The following is a 21040-nucleotide window of genomic DNA, read 5'->3' on the forward strand; positions in this document are numbered from 1 at the left end:
GAATCTGGCAGCAAGCTCTTTGGCTGTCTGGCACATGAACCCTAATACCCTGCAGTCCTGTTGTATCTTTCTCAGAGCACCCTGAAGTATTTAGATATGTTTTTAAATGTCCCACTGTGCTATAAGCTGGTTGAGAGTCTTAAGTCCTGAACTGACTGAAGGGGCCCCCAAGGCATAGAACTGGGTTACGTGATTGTTGCAAGGTCATACTGGTTTATCAGCTCCTGTTTGCTGGCTTAAAACTTTAAAGGTTTTACAAAGCTTCAGAGCTGAAATCCCTTTTCAGCTCGCTGCCTCTGTGATTTTAGCCTTTACTTTTTTAATGAAACCAATTTAATCTCTTATGGGCAGGCTTCTCTGTTTGTAGAAGATCACATAATGTAACCCATGGTGGGAAGCAACTTCCAAAGCTGTACATGCTAGACAAAAAACCTGCTGAGTCTTGTGTAGTATATTTAACCTCTGCAGAATCTGACATGTGCAAAAAATATTTTTGCCCTATATCTGAAAAGGACAACGTGCTTGTGTATCACATGAGGATCCATTGGCCTTTCCAGTCCATTAGTTACTACAAGGTAGTGTTAAACAACATCCAAAATGAGAAAACCCTTTTAAATAAGCAAGTCAAGGGTTTTAGGAAATCTCTGAATTACTGATACTAGCTTTTGTTCCATTTGGGTATTTTTTCACTGTTTCAAGGACTGTGAGATCACCTGGGGAAGGTTCACCCTGGATGTGAAATGGAAGCCAGCTAGGAGGGCTGTAATTTCCTATTAGTACTGTTTGGTGGTGCCTTTGGGAGTGACTACATCACTATACATCTCTTCTCCTGTGCTTCTCCCATTCCCAACCATACTATGACTACATCCCGGCCTGCCTTTGTATGCCAGAAGTCAAAAAAGAACAAGGGAGCAATGGAAAATCTGATATGGAAGTCAGTTGCTAAAGAATAGGGATATAATTAATGCCAGTCGACATAGCTTTATGGAAACTAGGTCTTGTCAAACAAACTTGATCTCAAGAATGTAATCTCAAAGAATGGATTGTTAAAGGCAATTGTATCGATGTGATGTATTTATACTTTCATAAAGCATTTGACTTGGTACTGCATGATTGTCTGGCTAAAATTTTAGTATTACACGATATCAGTAAAGTGCCTGTTAAATGGATTAAAGAACTGGTTAGCTAAGAGAGCTCAAAGGCATCATTTGTGGGAAGTATCACTGAATGAGAGAGTGTCTGGGGAATTTGGCAAGAACTGATATCAAGTTCAATGCTATTCAACAGGTTTATCCATGATTTGGAAGTAACTATAAACCGTAGCTAAGTTTTAAGTTTTGCAATGTCACAAGATAGGGTAACAAATAATGAGAAAAACTTTATATAAAGTGATTAGTATCATGAGGAAAGCTAATTCTAACTAAAGATGGATTAGCATTCATATACAAAGTAATACACTTGGGAGCAAGTACTGTACCTTGCAGTCCTCCATTCTGTAGCTATATATTGAAAAAGGGCTATTGCATTCTTTAGACTTGACCACAGGAGCAGGGAGTGGGAGTGATTTTTAACCTATATGTATGGCACTGGCAGACTGATAGTAAAATATAGCATATAGCGCTATACTAGAGTTTTTAAAGGAAGGTAGAAAAACTGAAGAGAGCACAGCATAGGAACCAAGATGACATGGAATGAGCAAATAGAGCTCAGTTTGTTTAGTTTCAAAAACAGTGAGAAGTGACTTAGTGTAGAAGTACCTTCATGGAGAAAAAAATGCCAGGTGCACTTTTTTCCCCACCATGGTCAGAGGACCATTTCACAACAACAGGAACCAACATATGGAAGCTAGAGCAGTTTGTATTAAAACTGCAAGTGTAGTTTATATTAAAAATAAGATACGTTTCTTTCAATAGAAGAAGGATTGAATACGGGAAAGACTAGCAAGGATGTATTTTGTTTTGCATGTCCTCAGCATCTATCCAGTGCCTTAATGAAAGAGTCATTTTAACTCATTACCATTGTGCTCAAAGTGTAATTCTGTGGCCTGAAATATAAAGGAGGGCATCCACACAGTCTTTCTGCCCTTAAGTATGACTCTGTGAAGCAAACAACATGCTGAAAAGTTTCCCGTTGACTAAGCATCGTCTTTGTCCTCACGTCATACTGAGGTCGTATGCAACCCTGCTGTGTCTGTCTGTGCCAGCATTCAAAAAGAACAAACCGGATGACGAGTTGATGTATTTTATATATGTATACACTCCCTCCATATATATGTGTATAACTTGCAAGAACCCCTTGTTCTTCCATCTTGTGCTGCCAAGCCATGAGTGTGTTTCTGGCCACCAGAAGAAGCCTTCTGTTAACAGCTTAGATGATATTTCCAACCTGCCACCTTCAGCCAGCCTGCTGTATCTCAGTCTCATTTTCTGGTCCCTCAACAGACACCTAGAGCTCTTGATTTTAATTCGTCCATACTGCCCTACATCCCTCTTCCTCAACCTAGAATGCAGGTAGGCTATTTCTGGCCTTCGCTACTGGTAGGAGTCAATATGGGAAGTTGTGGGAAATGAAAAGGGTGCTAAGGAAGTCTCAGTAGGTCCAAGTAGGAAAAAACTCTTCTGTGTCCCCTTTTGTTGCACCTATGGGTTTGCGGATCCAAGGGAGGGGAAATATTGGAAATACTTAGAGGCTTCGGATGAAAATTAATAGGGAAAGATGGGAAACAGCCAAACAGGCACAAGAAGATATGAGATACAGGGAGCAGGAAGAGCAGTATGAGGAGGCTGAGGGGAGGTCTTTATAGTAAGATTTCCTATTAGAAGATTTCAGGAAACTAAGCAAAACTGTGATTTTGAAAACCGGGAGGCTTTATGTGTCCCCCTCACAAAAGAACTGCAGCACCATCCTCTTTCTTTCTCATAATGAACATGGGCTTGTGTCCTCTTCACCTTTTTTGTGCTTCCAGTGGAGTTGGATTTGCTGAGTTAAGGCAACAGCTGATCCTACTGTAAATACTAGTGCTGCTTTCCTGGCAGTACCCCTGCATTCCCACCGTGGTTGTGGCCAGGGTCAGTGACCCTTGCAACCACTTTGTGCCCTTTACCCTTGCCGTCTTTCTCGGTAATGGCACTACCACTGATTTAATACCATTAATGTTTAAGCCTTTCTCAGATCATTCTACATCCATTGGCCCTCCTCTTTCATCTTAATTTGGCTGGAAGAAATGGCAGCTCTTTCTTGCTGTTTGCTAATGAACCTGCCTAGAGCAACTTTACAGTTGGCGAGGAAAGTGATGTGTCTGTGGTAGAAAGCAAAGCCTACCAGAGTCTCTGTGGACCAAGACTTTTTCTCAGATATGTTTCACTTTCTCAAATCCAATGGATTATTTTGTGATTCATATTTATTTTTTCTGTTCCATGTGTGCTTGAATCAGCACTCTGTGAAGCTTTGTCAGAGGAAAAGAAAAATCTCTGGCTTGTAGGATAGACAATATCCAGGTGGTTAGGATTCTTATGTGGGATACTGCAAATATTTACTGGAGCAAGTCTGAGTTGAACTTTTCCACAGGCTAGTGCTGTAGCAGCTGTAGGACTGAGCCCTTGCCAAAGAAGCACTTACTAATTCGCACAGAGTGAAAAAGTTCCAACAGGAGAGACTGTTCCCAGAAGAAGAAATTACACCAATCAAGGCATTTAGCTATGGTGGGGAAGAGCCAAGTTTAAGTCCCAGGTCCAGAAAAGTAGACCAGGAACTTGAGCCTAATTCTCTCATATCCCATGTAGGTCTCCTTCTACATGCAGGCTTCTGTGTGGCCCAATGCAAATTAGGCAGCCTTCTCTAGCGAAGGTTTCCTCAGGACAGTGAGTTCCTGCAAAACATGTAGATTTCAACAAATTGAGCATTTCCCAACAACCTGATTATGCCAAAAACAGAAGGAAAAAAACCCCACACCACGAGCAATTCTACGGACTACGTGCTGACACGTACATAGAGAGGGAGATGTTAGGAAGATAATTAGATAGTTGCCCAAACATGGGCAGACTTTTGACAGCTGCTTAAGCCATGTCTCTCTTTTGAGTTCTTGCAAGTGTCTTCTGTACTTGGGCTGCAGCGTGTGGCAAATGAAGGAATTTTACTTGGAGTCATAGGGAGGATTGGCAGGTTTGCATCATTCTCTCCTGAACACAGTGCACGTCTGCAAAATGCCACACACCCTTTTCTTTGCCTGTTCGCTTTCTGTGTGGAGGAGGAATGGAGCTGCTGATTGATGTGTGGTGCTTTCATGTGCAGATATGAACTTTGGGATTTTGGCTTGTATGTAAGCAAGCCCTGCCATTGCATTTGCTCTACTTTTCCTGTTTTCAGTGCCGTTTTTTTGGAGCAGCTCCTAGGGCTGTTTGTTTCAGACACACGGCCACTTCCCCTCTCTGCTTACTTGGAACAAGGCTACTAATCAGTGCTATCAAAAGAGATCTGAGTAGATCTTTGATTCACCACCTTCCACTTCCTAGAATTATTGTTATACTTGCTTGTAACTGGAATGATTTGTTCCTTCCAGACACTTAGTATTGCTTCATGTAAGTGCAAGGTCACTTCTACAGCACTGGTTTTCATCCAGTTTCACTACTGCTTGGAAAGCATTCTTGAATAGCTGTTTGGCCTTTGGAGTGAGCTTGTCCCAGTCTATTGCTAGTGGACATCTGGATCAGAATCATGGCTGGCATTGACTGGCCCCCTTGACAGTAGTCTTGGCAAATAAGCCAGGGCTTAAACAGACCATTAGATAATTAGAAGCTATTGCAGTGACTTGCAATCAAAGAGCCTAAAGAAATAGACGCAGAGGGTCTTCTTGTAATTCTAGAAATAGTAACTCCAAAGGAGTAAAACTGGCTCTGAAAACGTTTCCTTTTCTCTGAGAGACACCTCTGTGTGTATTGCAAGATTTTGCTGAGTTTCCTGACCAACTGCTTTGTACTCCTGGTGGGGCTTGCAAAGCCAGAAGGCCTATAGGAGACAGGTCTGGATCTTTCTGTGGCTTGTTCACCATCCATATAATGGTTAAATGTTTCCGCTGCACAGTCTTCTATTGCTAGTTGAGGAAACAGAGGGAATGTATCTTGACTCTCAGGGTCTAGACAGGACGGCAGGACTGGCAGCTAGATGAGGCTTCTCTTTCTCCAGATTGCTCTTCATGGCTTTTGGATAATAGGTTAGTCAGTGCCAGCTGCATGGTGTGGTTTTTGCAAAGAAACTGCAAAATTTTTGGAAATCTTTTGAGCATATCGGGAAGGGAAGCGTAATCCTACCTCCGGACTCCAGCTTTAGATCCTATAACTCTAAAGTTTAAGCTGAAATTTAAGATCTCGTTTCTCTGTTCACCAGGTTGAGCACAAAAGAGTGGAGGGTTTTATAAGTCTGAAAATCTGACATTGAAGTTCTTCTTCTAAGGAAACAAGGCGGGTGGGAATTAATCACAGCATCTTTATTCAACCTTTTCGATTTTGCCAAATTTTTTAGTGAGCAACAGCAACCTTTTCCATTTCCCCTCTTCTCTATTGCTCTCCTGTGGAAGTGAACAAGATTAACAGCTGTGCCTATACATGTACAGCATTTTGAAACTAACACTGTAAAGCGAAGCTGGTTTTTCTTTAAATATTTTCTCTTAGTGAAGACCTTGTTAAACCAGAAGTGTTTGTGTCCTTTGCTTGATGCTCATCTGATAAATTGTGATGGAAAATAAAGTCACTAGTCAGCAACAGCCTTCATCTGAATGGCCCTGAATGAGGCTTTGGGGTGGAGAGTTTTTAGCCTTCCTCTTCAAAATCAGAGTGCTTCTGCCTGTGCTCTCTTAGCACCATTTCACAGTCCAGAATCAGTCTGAACAAACTAAGCAGCTTATTACTGTTTCAGTAACATGAAGAAATCCTAATCCAGAGGGAAACCTAACAGGCTCAGAATTTATTGGGAACCCAAGGTCAGAACACTTGTGTGCAGTATGAATTGATAAAGAAATAATAAATGTTAAGAACAAGAGTCTTCCTGCATCAGGGTGGGCAATAGGCACTTGCTAGAGTGCCTCTTAGGAGATTTTTGTTCAAGCAGCAGGCACTGACAGTGTAGGAGAGGACAGGGGACTGGAAGGAACATGGCTATTCCTCAATTTATAGTACGCAGGCTGCCTGAGGACAAGTGTCTTGTCCCAAGCGCTTCCTTTGGGCGAGGAGGGAGGACAGGCTATGGGATTCGAATCCTTGCTGGCATGTGTATGCACAGATGCAATTAAATCTCTCTTGCATCCAAACTGTACTTTCAGAACTTGATTTAACCCTCCACCAAACAGGGACAATAACACACTAGTACATTTTCTGCCCAGAGACAATAAAATTCATTTTCTGCTTTTGTTTTGTAAAGAGAACTTTAATTCTTTTCCTCATGCTACCGCTGTCACCCAGAAGTAGATGTCAACTTTGTCCTAGCCCACGGTCTAGCCATCAGATGCCATCTACATTGTTTATATCCTTCTGTCTAGAAGGTTGTCCTTGCTAGAAGACTATATTTTAACCTGCTTGTGTTTGGTGGAAAAGAAATTTACTTAAAAGCGTGAGAAATGGTACTGGCCCAGGTATGGCTCTAGGACACTGTTGTTCAGAAAAGTGTGGTGTGGCAATGAAAAACTTTTTTTTTATTATGAACTAGTGTGTCTGCAATCTTCAGCTATGTTTCTATTAAGCTAGGCATTGGCTATAGAAATGGCATAGCGCCTTGTCACTATGGTTGTGCTGCCTTTCAAGGGGGTTGGGAAAAAGGCGGTGATTATCTGGTGATACATGAGCATCAGCTCAATTATGTGGAAGTGTGTTTTGCAAAACATTACTTATTTGTTCACTTCAGCAATTGAAAAACACTTTGTGTTTGGCTGACACCAGTTGCACTATACAGTCTGGTAGCTCCCGTTAACTCCTCCAAGCACGGAGTATCTGTGATAATCTTTTATTTCATCCTATTGCCTTTCAGCCCCTCAGCCTCCAAATACTTGTGCCTTTCCACATGGTGTGCTGGAAATGCTGTTTCCAAACTTCTTTACCAAGCTCCTTTGGATGTTTGTGATCACTCTCAACACTCGTGCCTTTTTACGAAGTCATTAATGGAGGATGTTGAAGTTCTACAAGGAAATGGCAATAATGACTCAACTGCCGTTTATTACTACTCTCTGTTCGCTTTTTTAACTTCCCACCATTTTATATGTGTTTGTGTTGCTGACTTGAGAAATTGTGCTTACTCCTGAAGAAAGACTGCACCTTTGCCTGTTTCAGTGACAAAGCTAGAAAGTTGGACAATGTAAATAAAGCAGAATGCCCAATATGAGATTATAATTAATAATGAAGTTCCTTCTTAGCTGCTTCAGCACTCTTTTCCTTGGGTTTCCATAGCATCTCCTGAGATGCCAAAGGTCAGGCACCAGCGCTCACAAAATGTTGCTGCCAGCCATAACTTCACCAACCCCTTTTAAAACTCAGTCCAAAGCCAGCTAAAAAAGAGCGGGTTTGGGCTACGAATACAAGGTTCTGGTGCCTTCTTCTCCTGCTACTCTCATCTCCCCTGGCTAACCAGCTTTAAACAGCTTTCTCTGAGCTTATTCCTCCCTTGCTGACTTCCTGCTGGATCTTTCTTTTTCTCCTGTTTTTATTCCACTGTCCTCGTGCTGCCACTTCAGTGCAGTGCCATGGAGAGAGAGGTTTCTTTTGCTATTTGGAGCACTTCCTGGCCGGTTGCAACCTTTTAAAGGCAGTTAAAGTGGCCTATAAATCATATATTGCAAGGCATCTTCATCAATTATATGTTTTATTAACCCCACAGCCTCTAGCGTGCTCTCAACTTTATATAGAGATCACAAATGATATACTCAAGATCTGGGGTTGGTCTTGAAATGTTCTATCTACATGGTTGTTTTCTTCCCACTTCTTTTTAGTTTTAGGGGATCCTTATGACTGAAAAATATTTATTAACCTCCTCCTGTTTGATGTTTACCTGTTTTGGCAGCAGTTTGTAGTGCAGTTTTCTATCTGCATCAGTCCTGTGCTACATATATTTTCTTTGCGGGTACTTTTAACTGAAATGTAAACTGCTAATGGATATCTCCAAAGGGAAGATTTCACACTCCACATAAACACCTCCCAAAATGTCTATCACTTTTGTTGTTACAGTGACCTATGTTAAAGACATTATTTTTACTTTAATTGGTAGTCTATAACAAGGGAGTTAAACAGATTTCAAAACTGTAGTTCAAACAGGTATTTGAGTCATGGAAGTCCAGTGAGAAACTCTGACTGTCGTTGAGTTCTTGGGGAAAGGTCAATTTTGGCATAACTTCCCTTCAGCACTCAGAGGACTGCAGTGACAGAGCTTGCCAGATTTCAAGATTCTAGTTTAGAGAAAATATGGAACTCCATTTAGGAATGGTGTATCAGCCAAGCAAGACAGAGGAGTTCATGGCGCTTGCCTCAGGTTACAAAGAAAGTCAGTATCGGAGATGGAATATTGTGACTGCAGGCTTTTGCTCAGGCTGTGTGCCTCCAGTACATGTATAACCTGTGCAATCTTGTCTCTGTGGGGCGGTGTTAATATGACTAGCAAATGCTTCAGAGTTCCCAACAAACTGCTAGTGGCAACCTCTAACTGGGCACAATCTGTACCATCCAACCCAATGGAAGCTAACTGCAAGCTGACAGATTTGATGATCATAGTGTTATCTATATTATATTCCACCATGAAAGGGATTAAAATATTATCTTAACACAGCTGATCCTCCAAAATGCTACCAGGCATTTGAACAACATCGTTCTTTGTGCATGTAGAATATTTTTCTCACATGGATCTTGCGTATTTCCCCTCATTCTTGATTCTCTCTGGTGATTGTCACATATCATTTCTAGAGCTAACTCCATCTCTGACTGCAGCTATTCGTTATCAGCCCCTTTGCCTTTACCACTTCCATTTGTAATTTAAACACCCTAATTTAATAGGTTTGTCTCATTATTTTGATTAATCATATTAACTCATATTAATTAAGAGATGGATTTAGGTAATGACAGAGGTTAATGGAGTCAGTTTTCACTTTCCCCTGGTTTTTCAGGGAAGGGGGGACACAGGGGTAGGAGGGGAAAATAAAGAGAGAGACTAGAGAGAGTGAAAAAGAGAAACTGTTGGGGGGGAAATCTCAGTTAGCAATCAGAAATTCCCTGCTAATTGAATGTCTGATTTTATTAATGATGAAATTTATAAAGGTCCTTAAGAAAAGAAAAGAATTTAGCCAGTTCAGCAGTTAAGTGTGAATATTAACTAACTCTGAGATAAAAGTTAAAATATCCATTTTCTTTTCTTTTCTCTAGTTCTTTAAATAAAAAGCTCTCTTTGACACTTCATCCCATTAGAGCTTTAGATTCCTTTGCCATCCATTGCTAAATGGCTGGAGACTGTGCAGAGAATGTAATGTCCTGGATGGTTTAAGAAATGCTGACCTTGGAGGGCAGGAAGTTAATACGCGGATCATCATAGTGCTTATTTTCCTTGATGCTTGCTCTCTGATGATGCTTTGGTAAGTGGAAGAAGGATTCCAGCTCTGCCCTACGCTCTGTCTCTACTCTATCACGCTTGTTTCCCTGAGGCTCAAGAAAAAACGAACTGCAAACAGAGTGTCAGATTCAGCCTGAACTTTGTGTTGGTGCTGTGGGCTGCATTTCCATCTCAACAAAGGCATGGTGAATCCTTTGCTTATCGAAGTCCCCCCATGACAGAGTCTCATGGTTATTACTCCTGGGCATGTCCAGCGGCAGACTGCTACTAATTTGTCTCTTTCTCTTTCCGTATTTGTACCAATGCTATATAGGCATAAAATCCCATTTGAGGAGGGGAACTCTTTATAGCCCTACTGCCCTCGTGCAAATGACAGCACAAGGGCAAGACGGTGGAAAGCTCTTTCATCCTGTGCCCCATGACACTTCAACTGACCTGCTTCAATGAACATTTGAACAGAAAGCCATTTTGGAGCTGAAGCTGGTTGGTAGTGAATTGTGGGGTAACTGCAAGACCCCAGAGTAAGCAGTTAACCTTTCTCCTTACCAGAAAAGAAGATTTTTGCAACAATGGTAACGTGGTATACAAAATAAACAGAGGTAACCGTACAGGAAGAAAAGCTATTATTCAAACCCTAAATTAACAAATATGAGCAAAGACTTTGTATAAATTGTCACAAATCGAAATCAAAATTAATTAGAACAGGAAACTTGTTTTGTGAACAAACTGTTACCAAAAAAATATTTAATTGTGAGGGAACTTGACATCTTTGTATATGCTCTTCCAGTAAGTGTTGCTGTTGAAATCTAGTGCTCTCAGGCGACTTGTGAAAGGTAGCCAGTGAGGTTTGTAAGACCACGTTCTAGTTTGAAGGGTAGTGCACCATCAGCCCAAAGATTATTTGTCAATAAATTACAAAGAAGAAAAGCGCCAAGAAAATGGTGAACATTTCCTGTGAGGTACCTGGGGAAATAATCTTTAAGTGTGAGCGACTGTAGTCATTATATTTACGTTAACTTAGTAGAACAGGTTGTCTGTGGAAGGACACACAGTACCGCTTGACTATCCAGATTTTGTGACTGCCGTACAGTCCCTTGCCCTCAGCTACTTTAAACTAAAGTTTGCAACATAGACAATCTCATGTGAGTTTTTAATTTCATCCAACTGGAGTCCTTATACCTAACTTGACTGCCACTCAGAAGAAAATTTAATATAAATTCCAGAAGTTGATTACTTTTCGGTGATCTGTGATTAAAACAGCAGAAGTCTGAAGTGGAATTTTTCCATAATCAGTATTTCAGAGTGGATGAATGAAATAAATTTCAGTTCAAAAGGCACTAGAGCAGTTGAAATCTGATAAGACTGACTGACCTTTTCGTGACTTTGATGAGAACGTAAAAAAAAAATATTTGCTTTCGCAATTGTGTTTCCTAACAGGTAAAACTACACCACATTTCAGGACAGTTGGCAACTTGAGAATGTTGACAGGCTGTTTCGATGATGTTAGAAAACACTACAAATTTAACATCCTTTTTTTGTTGTTGTTTTGTTTTACCTTTGCATAATATAAGCATAAGTCAACTAGGAAGTGATTTCTGTTCTGATTTCAAAGTGACAGTTGACCTGAACAGTGGCGAACCATGGGTTCTAAAGATCCGGTTGGTGTTCCCAGTTTAGTATCTTTTGGCTTGCATATGGAAGTATAAGCATGTAGGACTTGCCTTTGAAAAGTACAAGGCTCAGAAGAGAGAGAATTCTAGGTGTGTAACACTAAGGGACTTCAGAAATAGATGACTGGAAGAGTATAAATGCAGCCTGACATTACGAAATGACCCAATGAAATTTCACTAAATTGGGAATTAGAACAATATGACTGGCAGCGTGTTTTTGTTCGGAGAGCTAAGGTCTTGTTCAAGCAGTGAAAGCCTCTCAGGCAGACTTTGTCTCTGTGGAGCCTCCCTGCACGGTTACCGACCCATCACAGCTGCCTCCCTACCTGGGAGTATTCCTAAAACTCCAGCCTCTGAAATCCTGCTTTCCCTTGAAGAATTCTCATTTTATTAAAAGCATGCACAGCTTTTATCTTTACAGAAAAGCTTGAAACAGTAGAATGTTAAAAGCTCAGAAAATGTAAAAGCCTGATAGGAAAATCCAATACATGTTATATGCATATGTATATATATACACACATGTATATATGTATATATAAAAGACAACAGTACCTCACAATGTTTTAAGACAGTTTTGTGACTATTTTGGAACCTGACTCAAATTCAAAGTCTCTCATTTTTCAAAACTGTCAGTGATCTCAGTGAGGGTTCAGATGGGCAGAGGACACATTTTAATTGCGGGACTGGCAGAACTGGACTGCTCGTTTTTAGAGATTTTTAGTGCATACTATTTGAATTAATATGTGTCTAAAGGCAAATTTGCATAAAAGAGCTTGACTTTATTGTTTATGATTTTTTTTTCATACTCCTTAAGTTTGAGGTACAGATTTTCTTTATTAGCAGCAGACATAGGACCAGAGATTTGCATGCTGCGAGGAACTACTAAATACACAAAAGCAGATTGTAATACTAGCCTCTGACCAAAAATAAAGATTAGAAAAATAACAGCACAGAAAAATTGTGTAGAGATGATATTTTTTCTCAAAAAAAAAGCCATGGTAGTTTAACTCTGACTTTGCTTGTGTTGAATTTACACCAGACAAAAGTCAGTGGAGTTGCTTCACAGTGCACAGTAGCATGAGGTTGGAACTGAGTCCTGTATCTTAAAATATTATATGTGAGTGTGTACACACTTCTTTGTGCGTGCACGGTATCTCTTTGTCTATGCATATTCAAGCGTATATATTTCACAGCAGCTGTCTGCATCATTCACTTCCAAAACCAGCATGCATTCATTTTCATAACTTTTTGTTCTATTACAATATTAATGGGACTATCAATGGGAAAGGACAAGAGAAGCATTTTTAATGTTTATCTGACAGTTGCAAATTTCACTTGAGGTTGTTTACTGGGATCTGATTGTTGGCAAAGAGTAGCAGCAAAGGCAGCAAGATGAATGGGATCACAGGAAGAAGAGATGTATTTATGGGTCCTCTTAGCACCATCTAAGAGTAATAAAAAGTCCTGTCTTACCCCTCCTTTACCAAGTCTTAAGTTTTAAACAGCAAAAAATGAGGGATTGTTTAATTAACTTCTATTTAATCCAGGTGGCCTGTTCAAAGTGAAACACAGCGCATTTAGATATGTGAAAACTAGATGAAGGTCTCAGTGTATATGTTTGTTCTCATCCAACATATTCTCCCTAGTGGGGAAAATGCCTGTAAATAAGAGAGAGTTTGTGGACTTGTGAATGAACCTGCAATGTGGTGGCAAACGGTGTAGCAAATTGCTGTTGGAGCTTGCCTTTTTTGATGTTCAGTGCTAGGACTATCCTAAATGAAGGCTATTTGTTACAAGGAGAGTCGAACCTTTTCCCCATTTTGCTCTGCAGTTTTACAGACCCTAAGCTTTACAGATCTGGGCATTGCACCTCCAGATCTTCTGTGCTGTAAACATCACCTCAGACAAAAAAAAAAAAAAAAAAGCCCAAACAAACTCAACGATCTTGGAATTCTGCATGTCTTTTTAATTCATGCTTTAAAATGTTTATCTTTAAGTATCAGTTTTTCAACTAGAAATGCAGAGAGCCTAACTTTTTACCAGCCCATGTTTAAGGACAGAATCAAAAATGTATAGACTATAGGTAACACAGAAATGGTAGAACGATAGCCTAAGAATATTGTGTTCAGCTCTAGTCATGTGTGTCACAGATTACTGCAGAAATAGAAGAATTTCAGAGCTAGGTAGCAGACTGAGATGTCTGGAAAAACAGGCTGTTTGAAGGAAAATCTTTGGAGAAAAGCATGGAAGTATGAGGGGAAGGTTTAATTTTCCATGCAAAATGAAATCCAAAATTACCGGCTACGGAGATTTGAACTGTTAAATGCTTCCTTCTGTGAATTAAAGCTCACATGCTTCTCTTTCTGTTCTTCTCACTAGGCTGGGCTTTTTTGGTGGATTATGTCTCCTTTGATGCACCTTGACTGCCCTGCTGAGAAGCTTTGGTGAGGACTTCGACCACCACTACAGAGCACCATGGCAGATCTTTTTTTTTTAAATGAAAAATATGAAGTTTCCACAGGAAGCAGAAGCATTCCCCAAAATTGTAATTATGTCAAAGGTAATTAATTTGGGGGAAGGCTTTCAAGAACTTTCAGTTGTCAGTATGTAAAATAATAATTGTCATAATACATTAATTCTTATTGTGTTTTGAAACATCAGAGTGAGGAAACAATACATTTGGAAAGCGGCAGATACAAAGCCCTTGGAGAGGAAATCAAACAGCTATACAAAATGGGGTTCTCAGCTGTAATGGATGGCTTCTCTCATTTGCTGTCTTTTAGGAAAGCGGTTCTCAGCCAGAGCTAGATTGCTTTGTCCTGCGCTGTAACAGTGTATTAAAAATACACATTTCACAGGTAGTGCATGGAAAAACAGCTCGGATGGGTGAAGAGGGAATTTGACAATGAATCTGTCAACCAAACCAATGACCTCTCTGAGATGCTTTTGTGAGCCTGCCTGATCTGTAAGCATTTGGGCTAGATGGTTTTGGTAGGGGCTTTCTTTTCTGGCATACGGTCCAGCTTTTTCTGGATGCCTCCCTTCCCCTTTCTGTCGGCTGGGGAGAGCCGTGCAGGCAGACAGCATACAGCCACACACACAGTCCACCTGCTTTGAAAACTGTCTTGTGGGAGCGAGGGAGGAGGTGAGAAAATTCTTCATTGCTGCTTGTGCCAGGGATCCCGGAGAGACACAGAGACATCGTTGGAGTCCACACATCACTGCCCGGTAACTCCACTCATTGTTTATCGATTACTAGTACTAATTTCTATTCAGTGTTAGGTTTGGGTTAATGACAGTTAGGTTCCTTTCAATAGTCAGGTTAATTACAGTTGGGTATTCCCTGTTGTCACTGCCCTCAAAAGAGGGCTCTGATCCTGGCCCTGTTTCCTGTCTGCAAAATCCAAATTCAAACTGGGACTAAGGCACACTGGACCAGTGCTTTATTAAACAGCCAATGGAGCAGCAACCATGATGAACGTGCCTTCATTGCCTAAGGCTTCCCCAGTACTTTTAAAGCAATCTAGATTTGGTGTGTCCCTACTCAGAGACACTTCTATGCACTTTGCTCAACAAGCAGTATAGGCTTAGCTGTTCACTTATCTCTGGGCACCACATGCCACTCTCGCCTACAGTGCCACTGCTGGCTGGCTGCCTTAAAAGCTGGAGCCTCCTCATTTGGAAGGCCTCTGCCGGAAAAGAAGAGTCCTACCCTTTAATTTGGTAGTGAAATTGTTGGTGCAATATCTGCACATCTATTAACTGACTGCTGGGTCCAAACCCACTCTAATTTCTCCAAAGTTTGCTGCAAACTGGCCTTTGGATTCCAGTTCTTCGTAGTACAACAGCCTCAGCAAGTTACCACTGTAAGAGCAGTGTCAGCAGGGCCTTCATCTCTGGCATGCAACTGCTACATCCTCAGTCACAATCACTGCATCTTTCTAAGCTCTGGTAAGGAACTAGAGTGTCCTTTGGTCACAAACACAGCCACATGCACAAGGGACAGCCTCATCTATTGGGTTAAGCATTAAACTGAAAGCCCAGGACCTGTGTCTTTAGATATCCCTTCTAGTGCAGTCAAGACACTTAACTTCACTGTCCCAGCTTCTTCCTCTAGGGAAAGGAATTCAGCAGTCTTGCAAGGCAAGGGCTGACGTGTGCAGCTGACAGAACGGCAGAGTGAGGGGAAATAGAGGAGGCTTGTTTCTCCCTCCTGGCTGCACCTGACTCTACTTAGGGCCCCTGTGGTAAAAAGTGCCATTTGGGGGAAGGGATCTCTCACAGTGAAGGTAGGCTATGGAAAATGCTTTGTGGAAGTGCTTTTGTAAGTTGCTTTTGTGGAAGAAGATAATAGGTAAGGAAAATGGAGAACTATTACTTGCTGAATTCTACTATACTAGAACAAGGCAGTGCTCCAAGGAGGTTGGTTTAAAGCAGATAAAGGAAAGAGCTTCTGTGCCTGGCTGCTGGAAGCTGTGGGACCTGAGAGCACTAGCATGTTCAAAGAGGGACTAAGTAAATTTGTGGGCAACAGGCTCATTAAATGGGTGCTAAAGAGAACATGAGGAGGTACTGCTGCGTGTCACAGCTCTGAAGGAAGAGAGGTGCTGCCAGAGGAGGATTTAGGAGAGATGGTACATGACTGCTTAGCTTGCTTTGTTTTGGAGTGTTCTGTGTGACAGAAAACTGGTAGTGGCAGGACTAAACATGAGTTGACCTGAGGACAGAATTACCAGAAGAGCTTGTGATCCCAGTGGCCCACACAGGTTTTAAGTGAAAGCAAATACCTCTGCTGAGCATAAGGGAGGTGTAGCACCCAGTGACTTGTTTCCGCAGGGTGATACTGACTGACTTATTATTATTTATGCACTGAAAGTCTCCTTAGCATATCCCAGGTTGGCTGGTGGATGAAACGGCAGACACCAATAGCGTACCTCTGTGGAAAAGTATCTTCAGCAACACTACGTGTGCATCAAGCCTAGAGGTTGTTCTGTGGCTCAGGAGGCTGGGGGCAGACTGTATGCTTTCTGCATCTCCTGCTTTTTAAAAAGTCCATTTAGCAATGGGCATTGATGTGCAATAGGCTCTGCTGAGCATGCTGGCAGCAATGATTCCCCACTAAGTGACATGATCACAGATGGCACCTACTCATGCTTCATGCTTATCCTGGGAGCTTGTTTCACAGGATCATCCCAAGATGCTGAGAACAGCTATGTTATTATATACAGGAACGTTATTACAGTGCCTTCATAGGCGTCTATCATGCTGAAAGTCACATGCCATCTGCTTGTGTGAAGCTGTTCTCTAAGCTGACTTGATTCCATCTCCAGGTCATATGCTGAAGTGGTAAATGTGTTTGCTGTATTTCTTCTCTCTTTGCAAGCTAACGTCTTTCAGTTGTACCCGTCTCTTATCAAAATGACCTTTGGTAGGACACTGTGGAAATTCTGGGAGTTACGTTTAATATATTTATGATTACCTTTATTCATGTTCATAAAATGCTTTGCAGGCATTTATAGTGTAACTCCAGATCATGATCCTAAAGTAAGAAAGTGTTATATCTAGCTCGGAGGTAGAGAAGTAAAAGTAAAAGGAGGTGAAGGGATTTGCCCAGGTCTGCAAATAGAGTCACTGGGCACTGACATCTAAAATCTGGTGCCTGCCTTTGTGCCCTAAAATGTGACTACATTGCTGACAGGCTGTGGTATCACTGAATAATAACTTTACTGTGGTGGGCAATAATAAAGGAACTCTCATTTGTACCCATTGGGAAGGAAGCACTGGAGAGAGGTGTGTGCATGATGGGAAACGGGTGATTGAGACCTACAAAGTTGTACAAACAAGTGAATAAGTCTCTAGGTTTCACTGGGTGCTACATGAGGATCAGAAGAAGGAAATACTCTCAAGTATCAAGTTGAATTTAGCAGTAGAATTTATTCTTACTGGATGTTGTGGGTGACCAAGAACATAAATGAGATTAGGTATTTAAATCCATTGATGGCTAATAAATGTAATGGTTTGAATACCGCCTTTGGCCTTATGAACTCCTTAAAGAACTGGGTTTTAGAAGTGTGTACCTGGAGAAGATGGACTCTTTCCCAAACGTCTGGTGCTAGCTGTTGGTGAGACAGGATATTTGGTGTGATGGACCTTTGTTTTGTCTATTCTTACGAACTTGATAATGTGCATTTTGCTGTGACAATCAATGTAAATGACGGATAGTTAGTAATGTTATAAGCTATGACAAGATCCTACAGCGGCTCTTCTGCTCCAGTCTTCCTTGCTCTCTCCTTGCAGCACTTTGTGCAAAAGTCCAGTTTCCTATGTTCTAACAAGTTAACAAGTACCAGGGCCTACATGGGCAGCCCAGGTCCTGCTCGCAGAATTGCTGGTGGGGACTTGCTCAGCCTGTGATTATGCAAGTTTGTTCTGAACTAATATCCCGCGCTGATCTCTGACTGTGCTCTGCTTGTGAGATTGCAGTCTTTCAGAGCGAGTTTAAGGCTGAGGTCCTTTTGTGTTGATGCAAGAGCTGATGTTAACATCGTTGTTCTAGAATTTGATAAATGTGGTAATTATATTCCATGTTCTGTAAATGCTGTTACTGCAATACTGTTCACTTTCTGTCCTGACTTGGTGCTGCCTGAGTTGTGAAGTAACCTGACATATATCTGTTTTAGAGGTGACAGTGGTTTAAAGGGAGGTGAAACGATTCCTACATATGAATTCCAAGGTCTTTTTATTTATTTTTTTTTTGGAATGAAACACTACACGTGCCTAGCAGTAGTAGATAATAAGCCTTCTTTCAAACTCTATTTGAGCAACAAAGCTGCTGTCATCTCAGTGTTTTGTATACATATGTATACAATACTGAAACAGTCAGTCTTTAGAAAAAGCATGTATCCTATATCAAAACTGTAAGATCAAAAAAATGAAACAACTGGGAGCAAAGCTTCCCCAGACCCCCTCCCTATTTTCAAAAATCCTAAATAAGTTTAAACTTGAAATCTGGTGTTTATTGACAGGTTTGGCTGGCAAGATTCAGACTTGCTCCTGTGACTTACAGGGACAGGAAGAAATTTTGGAGCGTAGTGAAGTTTTTCCAGAAATCACACGCCTCTTTTGCCTGTCTGCTTGGGAAGAATGTAAATGTGAGTGTGTTTCCTGGTGATTGTCCAGGTGATAGCCTCTTCGGCATTCCACCAAACGGCCACCTGTCCGCCTGTAATAAATGATGGCTATAAAGGGAAATGATTGCAGCCGTGATACAGCCAGAGGCATTTGTTTATATTCTTATAATATGTATCAGATTGAATAGAAATTATCACTTACAATTGACAAATGGAGAGTGGAGATAGTTGGTGAGTATGAGGAAGCTCAGCCAGAGCTGGGCCAGCTGCAAACTTTCTTCAGTGAAGGCTGTCTGCAGAATGCAGGCGTGGAGCCAGCCAGTGATTAATGGTGAAGCTGGAGGCTTGCTTGTGTTAATGATCCACGTATCTTTGTATAGCAGCACACAGTCAGTAAAGCCTCTTGTTGCTTCTCAGAAAGGATCCTGATGGGTAGAGGCTGCCATTTTCGGGGGTGGAGTGTGCAATTAAGTAAATAGGGGCCAAAGCAGAGGAGTATTCTTGGGCATTTCTCTAGCAGAATAGTACTGACGTGTAGTGTTGCCCCTCACAGTTTAAGTGGTGTGCAAGACCAGGATTACTGAACCTAAGCAAAACAACCCTGTCTGGATGCAAAAGTGCTATTATATGTTACTGTAACGATAATATTGTTGTGTGGACAGGGGAGAGGGGTATTCCTTGGGTCTCCAGGATCAAGAGTCTGCGTTATATGACTGCTTTCCTGAATGGCTGCTACTATTTCTCCCTCTTGTCTTTGTGTAGACACAGCACTTCCTCTTCTGGATCAAGAAACTGAGTATGTCCAAGTGAGAAGCCTAAGAACAGTTCAGGGGGCTGGAGAGAGAGAGCCAAGTGCATTCAGGCTGCAAACAGGCTGAATGTTTTATGCTTCCATTAGCATTTGATCCTTTTTGGCAAGTCTTGGGAGGGATACTGGAATTAAAGACAAATCTTGGACCAGAGATAGAAAAACAGTTTCTCAAGACAAGTGATACCATCTCTGCTGCTTGGCATAAATTTAAAACTAGACTGGACAAATCTCTAGAAAACATGCAGCTGGAAGAAGCGATGAACTATGTGCCCTCTGTAAACTATTTGTCATGAGAGCTTTTTGGATTTGGATTTGGATTCTACATGTGAAGACCTGTTCCTGCAGATATCTGTACTGATCTGCAATGTTCTTATTTGCTGTCTGAAGCTATTTGGAGGTGGGGTTGTTGAAAGGAATGAAGCAGGAGTGGCTAAGGAAGCGGTGTGCGGGAGAGAGTGCCACAGTGCCCGTCAGTTCCATTGTGCTTTCCTCCCATTTTGGTATGATGGAGTAAAGACAGCATCATCATCTATAGATATTTTGTAGAAGAAAAAATTGTGGAACATGCAACAAGATCTAGCGTAGTGTTTAATGTCCTCTCACCCACCTGTTCCCCTCTGAAAATATTCCATATAGACCCAGCCACCAAAGATGGCTATCTGTGAGACTGTGGGATACAGAGCGGACTTGAGTGAAAGCTCCATATGAGAGGGCCATCACATAGCTACTGCCAGGAGTGGGAATAGGCTTCGTTATAAGCTGCCTTTGTGCCCTTCTTTCTGTTTACTAAAGGGCTGCCTTGTGCCTGGTAAGGGAGGCTACCCCCTAATTCTTGGAGTCTTGCCCTAAATCTGTCTTTTCAGTTTGGTAGGAAACATATGTCCCAAATCTCTGAGAACTCATTACTCCTGCTGGATGATAAGTTCAGGGAGTGCTGCCAGTCAGCCCTGTGCAAGGACTTTCAACTTGGAAAGGAATGCGCGCTCTCTCAATTTTCTGCCCAGATACTCAATACTACTAGGGAAAGGGTTATACATGAGTTGGGCAATTCAAAACAACATTACAAAAAAAGTGAAACATTTGAAAGAAGCATCAGTTTCTTCCTAATGTGTTAGCTCCACTGATGGCTGTTACTCTAGGTTTCCCCACCAGCAGAGGAAGCTATTGGATACAAATGAACTCTCATTTTTCTCATGCTGCTAATAACTAAAAGGCAAATGGTGCTTTGTTTGGCTTGCATGGGACAGCAAACTGTTCTGACTGCAGACCCACTGGCTTTGGCTTGCTTCCCTGTCTTAAATTTCATTTCACACCTTATGTTTGTGCAGCGTGAAGGCTTCTCTCCAGAGATCTGGCTTAGATAGAGCATACTACTCCACTCACTGCTGCCTGGTCTTGCTAGGACAGACAGTTCCTTGTGTGAGTTCATAAATCACATAATGCATGATGCGATCGATACATCCCTTCCATATTGAAATTCCAATAATCAGCTTGCCCAAGCAAGTAGGAGACCAGATCTGGTACGTGTACATCTCAAATCCTGGTATGTCTATCAACATGTTGCTTTTAGGGATTTTGTCACAGATGCTGGCACTGTAAATTCTCTAGAGCAGTAATTTTGATGTGTTTCTGCTTGTGAAGCATCATTCAACAGTAGGGCGTTATTTTTATCCCTGTGCTCAAAATTATGTGCTTGCTTTAGCTTTAATGTCACAGCTGTGGGCTTGTATTCCTAATTCTGTCACTGACTCCTGTGCCCTGGAGAACTTGGTATTGGTCTCTGTGCTGTACGTGTTGATGGGACAGCAATACTTCCTTCTGAAACCACTCCAAAGTCTTCAAGCAAGAAGAACCAT

At 41.5% G+C, this 21040-nt stretch overlaps 1 long non-coding RNA gene across 1 annotated transcript in view; it reads left to right on the top strand.

Moving 5' to 3' along the window:
• The first annotated feature begins 15374 nt into the window (after positions 1–15374).
• LOC134514376 (uncharacterized) overlaps positions 15375–21040 on the top strand; it is a 66174-nt gene continuing 60508 nt past the window's right edge. The window contains exon 1 of the long non-coding RNA XR_010070715.1: positions 15375–15532. This is a non-coding gene — a long non-coding RNA (uncharacterized LOC134514376). The remainder of the gene's footprint in view (positions 15533–21040) is intronic.

Source organism: Chroicocephalus ridibundus, chromosome 4 (genome assembly GCF_963924245.1).
Source record: "Chroicocephalus ridibundus chromosome 4, bChrRid1.1, whole genome shotgun sequence".
Lineage (NCBI taxonomy): Eukaryota > Metazoa > Chordata > Aves > Charadriiformes > Laridae > Chroicocephalus > Chroicocephalus ridibundus.